This window comes from Glycine soja, chromosome 20 (assembly GCF_004193775.1).
Source record: "Glycine soja cultivar W05 chromosome 20, ASM419377v2, whole genome shotgun sequence".
NCBI lineage: Eukaryota > Viridiplantae > Streptophyta > Magnoliopsida > Fabales > Fabaceae > Glycine > Glycine soja.
The window spans coordinates 21,967,212-21,976,806 of NC_041021.1; the positions used below are offsets into that span (position 1 = coordinate 21,967,212).

The 9,595-nt window shown below is 36.8% G+C and overlaps 1 pseudogene; it reads left to right on the forward strand.

Annotated features, from left to right (window-relative positions):
* Positions 1–5,799: 5,799 nt before the first annotated feature.
* On the forward strand, positions 5,800–8,040 carry LOC114401915 (annotated as a pseudogene).
* The last annotated feature ends 1,555 nt before the right edge of the window (positions 8,041–9,595 follow it).

The following is a 9,595-nucleotide window of genomic DNA, read 5'->3' on the forward strand; positions in this document are numbered from 1 at the left end:
CCCAAAATAGGTCTTATTAGGCACCAAATCCCTAAAATAGGTGGTATGATGAATGTTTTGAGTGGTGCAACCCTCTTTTGTAAAATCACTCGTGCACCCAACATCTTCATGATTTGTGTACATAGGGACTCATTAGGTAGGTTTGTTTTTATTTTTAATTTCAATACAAACTTAGGTACTCATATGGGACACCTTAAGTTTGTCATACTTTTTGGTAGGAATAATCAACATGAAAATACAAAAAAAGGTATGTTTTATTGCATTACTTTTCTTAATTTTTTAAATAGTGATCAAGGGATTCCCATGTACCCTAAGAGAATAAAGGTTATTCCTGAGTGGCCCACTCCACCAAGTATAAGAAAAATTTGGGGCTTCCATGACTTAACAAACTTTTACAAAAGGTTTTTCCCATATTTTTCTATACTTGTAGTACCACTCATTGAGTTGGTGAGGAACCATGTTCCTTCATGGGAAGATGCCCAAGAAATGAGTTTTCAGACCTTACCTTACTTCAACATACCAAAACCCACTTATACATATGTTCTTGTTCTTTTTACAGGTGTTGAGGAAAAAAGCCCAGAGTTTCAAGAACCTTGGGATTTGAGGTCAAATCCTTTTCAAGGGGGAGGGAATGATGCAATCCTACCTTGCAAGGGCATTGGATAGAAGACTCCAAGAAGATTGGGCCAGAGATGCAAGAGAAGACCCTAGGGTTCTCATGAGCCTTAGGGTAGATTTTAGGCACATAGGCTAAGTATGAGCCCCCTTATCTTTGTACATATTAGATTAAGGTTTCATTATTTTTTGACCATGTATTTAGGGCTCCATAATATAGGTAAGGTACCCTAGAAATGTAGGATTTTTTAGCCCTTCTATTTTAGGGCACCTAGACTAGTTTTTGTATTACGGGTAGTTTTGTAATTTCACATGCATTAAGTGATTATTTGATGTGTGTGGTTGGAAATAAATTTAATTGAATTGGGAGAAGCCCAATCCAATTAAATTTAGAGGGGGAGGTGAGCATTTGCTTGCTACACCTCATTGCCACATCATATAGTCACACTTTGTGCATGTCCTTCATGCTTTACATGCCTCATGACACCTAAGCACACTTAGTGGAGAATCTTGGACTTGATCTTGGATTAGTGGGCTGAACCATAGCAAAATTTCGCTAAAATTCACTAATCATAATTACTGAAATTTTGGCTCCACAAATTCAATTTCAAATTCAAGTGAATTCAAATTTCCCTCCAATTTTGTGTGACACTTAGGCTATAAATAATGGCCATGTGTGTGCATTTTTTCAACTTTAATCACTTGAGAATTACACTTCAAAGTTTAGACCACTTTTGAGGCACAAATTTCGTGCTCCCTCTCTCCTTCTCTCTACATTCTTTTTCTCCCACCTTCAAGCTCTTATCCATGGCTTCCTATGGTGGTGAGCTTCTTCTTGACGCATCTTTTCCTTGAAGTGGCGTCTCCAATCATCTTTCTTCCTTCTCCATTTCGCTACCATGATCTTCAAGAAGCAAAGGACTTCATTGATAAGGAAGATACAAGGCCTACAAGCTCCAATGGAGCTACATCAGTCTTGCTTAGGTTCACTAATAATAGATTTTCATGTCTATGTTAGGAGGGTCTATTCTTGGAGTGAAGCTTGTAGATCCCCTTACAGGACTTTTTCTTGTTCCATATTGACCAAAACAATACATTTTGAAAAATATTAAACAAACCTGTGCTACACATAGATGACATGTGTTGGATACCTACAAATTATATTATGTATTGAAACAAAGGTCATTTTTATACTCTGAATCCTTAATATAACCTCTTATACCCTTTTCTTTAAAATTTACTTAGCGAGTATTTTTTTTCCAGTGATCAAGATGATTATGAGGTTGTACAAAAAGTGGGCAGGGGGAAATATAGTGAAGTTTTTGAAAGCATAAATATCAATAGCAATGAGCGCTGTATAATCAAGATTCTGAAACCTGTCAAGAAAAAAAAGGTACTCCTTTCTTTGTCTTGTTTTTATCCTTAGTTTTACTCAGTACCTGCAGACTGTGAATTAAGCCAAGCAATGATGCTTTAGCAGAACCATTCTCTTAAAATCTACGAAATAATGGACATAACAAATTTCTCACACAATCCTTATTCCTTAATCATTTTTGTAAGGTATTGGTCACCATATTGTACAACAATCATTTCCAAAAAAGTGTAACTTAAACATTATTACGAGATGTTAAACATATGACAAAGTATAAATCAGTTTTTAACATAAAGAATATGGCATAATACTTCTAAGTTTTATCAATAAATAAATATAATGACATGATATTCAACATTGATATGATAACGATTTAATTATATAGCATGGCAGAAGAGACCACAATATAGGGTCTTAGGTGAGAATTGGAGCTTCAAGCTAGATCAATTTTCTTGAAAAAAGCAAGTGCCATTGTAAAATATCTAGAGGAGTGGTTGAGGCATGTCTCAACTTATTCTTTAGACACACACACACACACACTGTTCGCTTCCGGCAAGTGCACCGGATCGCACAAGTAGTATAAAATGGTAAGAAACGAGTATCAAACTCTCGGGAAACTTGTGTTACTTGGTAAGCTATTTCAGTAAATAGGTGTCTGGTGTGAAAATCTAAGTGTGAATATGAACAGGTATGTAAACTATCTATGCAAAAAGGAAAATCACGCGAGAGAAATGATGTGTAAAAACAAGTAGAAAACGCGTTGGTCTTCCTAATAGGTGCCTGATGCTAAAAGGATATTCTCTATCTAACAATGCTCATGTGTTCCTATGGTGTCTCCTGAGATGCTAAACCCCGATTCCTCATGATAGTTTAGCCTAATCCTGATCAAGCATCATCCTCAGATTCCTCTTGTTGGACAAAACTCAACCAGGACCGCATTAAGACAAACATACTACAACTAAATTATCTCACCCCGATTCCTCGTGATAGTACAATAACTTAGTCCTGTCCTATCAAGGTCATGAGAATCAGACCAGTTTCCATTGTTGAATGACCCTAACAAAGCATGCATCTACGTGATCAAGGTAAAGGCATACTAGAATGAAAAGCTGATAGCACAGAGAACACACAAAAACATCATTAAATAGATAAAAAGATATTTACATCAAGTACCTATAGGGAAGATCCAATAGAGGATTTTAGCTTTCCATAACCAGGAAGCCTCCTTTACAACAAAGAGAAGAACAAGATGAAAGATTGCAAAAATACAAGTGGTGAGGATGTCTCATTCACCTCTAGGATCTCAAAACCACTCACAAACTCATCTCAAGCTCTCAGAACAGCTTCCTCTTCAAGCTCTGGTCTCTACAGATATTCACACAGCAAAATCTCTCAAAACTCTCTGGAACTTAGACCTTCCTTTCTCTCTCTAGAATCACTAGACATGCAAAGCTTCAGCTCTCCGCCCAAACTACCTTAAAAAAATATGATTTAAGGCTTAAATAGGTGGCCTTGTTCGTGCTCGTGCGCTTAGCGCAATTCTGGACCGCTTAGTGCACATTAGTGAATTTTGGCTTAGCGCGTGCCTTTCTCGCTTAGCAGATGGACTGAAGCGGTGCGCTTAGTGAGATGAAGCGGTGCACTTAGCGAACCTATACAGCTCATCTTCTTCTAGATTCTTCCTTGCGCTTAGCCAATGAGTGTTGCGCTTAGCGGACGCTCACTAAGCCAGCGGATTGGCTTAGCGAGAAGGTGAAAAACACCACTTTTCAAAGCTTGCCTAATTAACCTGAAATTGAGAGGAAATGATTATTAAACACACAAAACAGAATTACTAAGTATTTGTTACCTATGTTTAACTAAAAGAACTTATAGCACTACAAAATAACCATAAATTGAAGGAGTTTAATACAATTTACATAAGTTTTATACACAAAAGTTAGTTGTATTCATCGACTAACACACACACACACAATGTAAGTGAAAATCACTATTACACCATTAAGTAGCTTCTTACTGGATCATTTTATCCCAAAATCCACCATTGGATAGAAATGTCTTGTCATAGACATCATGTGTATAAAGTTTTCCATTAATCCAAATTTTTGTGGTACTTTATTAATATACAATTAAATATTAAGATTAACATAGTATATTAGAATCATTTTATTATTTTTATTGTTCAATTTCTATGAGATTTTGACACAAATAAATAAGGTAATGGATAAATATAAGAGTTTAATGATTATGCAATATGGGTACACTACAAGGAAGAGAAACTAGCTAGTAAGAAATTATTGTCAGTGAATATGGTCTCAATTGTGGAAGCAATGACTTCCAAGATTATTTAGATGATGCCAAAGAATCAAGAGTTAAGCAAATTCCAATGTTTCAAGAATCAAGATTCAAGATTCAAGAATCAAGATTCAAGAATAATCAAGATCAAGATTCAAGAATCAAGAGAAGACTCAATCAAGATAAGTACCAATTTTTTTTTTCAAAACATTGAGTAGCACAAGAAGTTTTCACAAAATCATTACCAAAGAGTTTTACTCTCTGGTAATCGATTACCAGAAGGTAGTAATCGATTACCAGTAGCCAACATTGTTTTCAAAACTGATTTACAAAGCTGTAATCGATTACCATGAGCATGTAATCGATTACCAATGTTTTAAAACATTAGATTTCAAATTTCAAGAGTCACAACTAGTGATAAAACTTTTTAAATCATTTTAAACTTGTGTAATCGATTACACAATACTTGTAATCGATTACCAGAGCTTCTAAACATTTTGATTTTCAAAATTTAAATATGAAGAGTCACATTTGTTGATGTGTAATCGATTACACCTTAATGGTAATCGATTACCAGTGGCTGATTTCGAAAAATAAATTTCCAAAAGTCACAATTCTTAAAGTGACTTGTTTCTGAAGATTTTTTCAAAAGTCACAACAAGTTTTTGATTCAGAAATTTCTGATTCATTCCTCAACTTCTTTCTAAGAGTTTTTTGTTCAATCCTTTCTCTTTCAAGAAAATTTCTTTGATCAAAAACTTGTGCTGTTCTTCTTCATTCACTTCTTCCTTTGCCAAAAGAATAGAAGGACTAATTGCCTGAATTCTTTTGTGTCTCCCTTCTCTCTTCCAAGAGAATTCAAAGGACTAACCGCCTGAGATATCTTTTGTTTCCCCTTACAAAGATTCAAAGGACTAACCGTCTGAGAATTCTTTGTCCCAACACATTGGAGGGTACATCCTTTGTGGTACAAGTAGAGGGTACATCTACTTGGGGGTTGTTATACTGAGAACAAGAGAGGGTACATCTCTTGTGGATTAGTTCAAGTGGAGGGTACATCCACTTGGTTATTCAAAGAGAACAAGGGAGGGTACATCCCTTGTGGATCTTTGGCTTGTAAAGGATTTTACAAGGTTGAAAGAAATCACAAGAATCGGTTGCTTGCTTGGGGACTGGATGTAGGCACAGGTTGTGACCAAACCAGTATAAATCTTGTGTTTGTCTTCTTCTTCCCTACACTCTTTAATTTCCACTGTGTTCTTTTATTTCCGCTTTACTTTTGTCTAAGTTATTGTCTTTGTTCTTTACATCCTCACAACTTAGTAGTAAAGCCTAATAAAAGCTAGTAACATTAAGAAGGTTAAATTTTTAATTAGTCAAGACACATTAATAATTAATTCAACCCCCCCCCCTTTTTAATTATTCTGAGGCCACTTATCAAACAAGTTACTTTATACATGGTAATGGAACAGGTTTCAAATTGGTTCATTAATGCTAGAGTTCGGCTTTGGCTGCCAATGATGGAGGAAATGTACTAGGAGGAGATGAAAGAGCATGAACTAAATGGTTTTGAGGAGAAATCAACCAAGAGTGGTAAAGATCCTGCTACAAAAACCACAAGTCCACAAGAGAAACGTACTTCCTCTGAAATTGAATCCAAAAGTTTCAATTCCAAACAAGATGTTTCCAAACAAAGCTAGAACACTCCAATTCGTTCAACTTCTCCACCATCAATATCACTTATAGGGGGAAGTGTTAAGAACCAATTAGGATTCAGTTTCATGGGGTCATGAGAACTAGATGGAATCACACAAGGAAGTTGTAAAAAACCAAGGAACAATGAAATTCTTCACTCTCCAAACCATGAACTTCAATCAACATGGATGTGAAAGCCAACGAAGCAAACAATGACCAACAACTCTGAATGAATCACGAGAGGCATAATAATAGGGACATGTACTCCTTCATGGGGAACCAAACAAACTTCATTAGTGGCTTTGGACAATACCCTATTAAGGAAATTGGTAGGTTTGATGTTGAGAAATTCACACCAAGGTTTTAAGGTAAGAGTGGAGTTTCCCTTACTGTTGGTCTTCCTCATTGTGACACATTGTCAGGAACACACCAAAGTTTTCTTGCAAACCAAAACATTTAACTAGGAAGAGGGTTGGAGTTGGTGAACCAAACCAGTTTGGTGCCTTGAACAATTCCAATTCTCACAATTCAGCAACATTTGAGATTATTAACATGCAGAACCTGAAGAGGTTTGCTGCACAATTACTGCCAAGTTCACACTCAACACCTGCCCATGGAGTATCACTGCATGGCTTTGGATGTGGTTGGGCCCAGTATGGGTCTTCTAGAAGAGCATCCATCACTTCAAACAATCCCAACAGTTCATCCTCTTCCATTGCCATGTGCCCCTTTCATTATTTCCCATTGACATCATTTCACTAGGAAAAAAGAGGAACCAAAGAAGAATAAGAGACACGGATGCCATTAATTTCAGAAAGTGCCTAGCTACTTCCAAATTCCAATTCCAACAACTCAGCCACAAATGGAATTGCGAAAATTGGATTTCGAGGTAACTGAAAAAGGCTTTGTTCCTCTTTCCCTATTTAAGCTCTCTTGAGTCTTGAATTATGGAAAAGGAGAACAATGTAAAGGTAACTCAAGATTCAATTTTTGTGTCACATAACTGCTAAAGGTTGCAAAGAAAAACCAGAGCTGTTGCTGTTACCTCTCCCAAGATTGTGTTGACTGAGTATGAATGTTATTTTGCATGGAAAAGGGTGTGAGATGAAATAGGTAGACAATTGGGCTACCATAAACGAAGTATGACTGTTATTTTATGATTTATGCTTAAAATTTTTCCAGGTTGCTGCAGTTCCTGAGGATGTGGGGACAGCGGGTGCAATTAAGGCCATTTCACATCACCTAACTGCTAAAAACATTTTGGTGGAATATCCCCCCTCCCCTGCCCTTGTATCCTGCGATTTAAAAAATGTTGTTCTTTATTTAAGTGTAGATTTTCTGCAGGTTGTCAGTGGTGATCTTGTAACTTAAGTTCCACTTGGTGTTGTTGCAACTAATCATAGACGACATGCTATGCTTTGCTCTGCTCCTATAAGTGGAACTTCAGAGTCAGTATCCTGTGGTGGGAAAGACAAAATCAAGAAACCTGGCCACTATGATTTGATAGGGTTGGACCCCACAAAACAGTTTTTAGTTCACATAGCAACTGGTTAGTTATGTAGCTTGTGCTTGTATATGGCATTATGTTGTTGTATGTGTGCTCATGTGGAATCTTTCAACTCTTTTCAGGAGCAGAAGTTGAAAAAGATCTTAGAATTCAGAAGACCATGCTCCCTGCAGTTGGCCAGGTAGATTTTCTTCCTTGTCTTTGAACCTTCCTAGTTTGTTCCTCATGCCTATAATTTATGTAATGTTACGAGTTTTCACACTTCTAGTGTGAGATATATGTGTCTATACCAACTTCACTATTAGAGGTATTTTCTATTTGTGACTTGTGTAGAGATCGAAATTGGTCATTGTGCTTTCAGTGGAAGAAAAATATTTAATCTTTCAATCTTAAAGAAATAACATTTTCTGTGAAAATATGAATTGTTCATCTGAATCATACAAAATTAAATGCACGACTTCTGCAATTTCTTATTTCTCTTTGTTGTTATTTGTCCTTCATGTAGATAGAAATAAGACCTGATCTAAAATATGACCTTCCTATGAGCTCTTTTTAGCATATTTCAATAAGTTTCATGGACAAACTAATAAAAATAAGCTCTTCCTAGCTTACTTCAGTAATATTTACATTCAAGCTTATGAATTACCTCTCATTTGACAAGAGTTTATTGGACAAGTGCCTAATTATGCAAATTCCAGCTAATACAACCCAAAACATAGTCTTTTATGCAAATTAATGATTTAGCACTACAAATCTGTGAAGATTAAAAATATACTAATAAGGCATAGCATCAAAGACACTTGATTATCAACCTTGAATCATTAACATATTCCATACAACAGTTGTCCTTGTCAGACCAAAGCACACGTACCTACTGTGGTGTCCCTAAATAATGACTGGTTTACTAATAATAAATTAAATAGCAAAAACCATGGGATTCTTTTTTTTTCTTTTCTCTCTCTTTTTCATAGTAATTAAATTCAGAAGGAAAATTATCACTATAGAGTCCTGAATGGCCAGTTCACAACTCTATTCGGAGTCATTTCTTTCTGATCACTCGTAACCTCTAAACTATTTTGCTCTTTCAAAAAGAAAAATATACCAGCCATCGTTTTAGGTAGTCACGTGAGAAATAATAAAATGCGGTCGATAAACTCTTTTCAATAAAATTTGTTAACTTTCTTTTCAAATAACAAGATTAAACATAATTACATTCATCATCTAAAACTGTCCAAAATATGGGAGTTTGCAAAATACATAGTGACATCCAGAGCAAAGGTATCAACTGTGGTGGCTTCGGCCACATATATACAATCATCAAAATTTCTATACAATAGGTCTACCCACCCCAAAAATCAAAAGGGTAAACCTAGTAGTCCGAACTAGATACACCCACCCATAAAAGTATGTAAACCTAGTCTAAGGAGCCGTCTACTATGATGAAGAGTCTCCACTATTCGCCGTCCCTCCAGGGCCGCTCTCCTCCGTAGAGTCTGCCTCAGATGCTGACATGACATCCTCTGGAGAATCCATATCAGGGAGTGGGTCCTCATCATCCTCTGGAAGTCAAGAGCATCCACAACAGACTCAGGAGGTAACTCCTCTGGGTCCTCCTCAGGGTCTTCTTCAGAGGTCGACACCTCTATCACTTGGACTGGCTCCACTAGTCGATATGGAGTAGGTGTAGGTAGTATCCACTCCACAGTTCGCTGAAGCGTGCGTGCGGGTTCCTCTGGATGTACCAATGAAGTAGCAGTGAGTCGAATCGTGCCATGGAATCGGCACCTCTCATTGCCTTCGAGGGTCTCCCAAACTCCCTCTAGGCACTCCATCTCCACGCGATCATGGATTAATTGCGCTGCCATCGCGATCTACAAGAAATAAAAGAAAGGGGGTAGACTCTTTCACAAGAAATCTAACTACAGGTAACAATACAATGTGTACCATAACCGCTGCATAAAGTTAAAAGGTATGTCTCAAGGGTTTTCTTCTCTGGTAATCGATTACCACAGTATGTAATCGATTAGCAGTGCCCAAACTCGAGTTACACAGCTTCTGAACATGGAAACCTGCAATTTACACTGTGTAATCAATTACACATAACTAGTAAT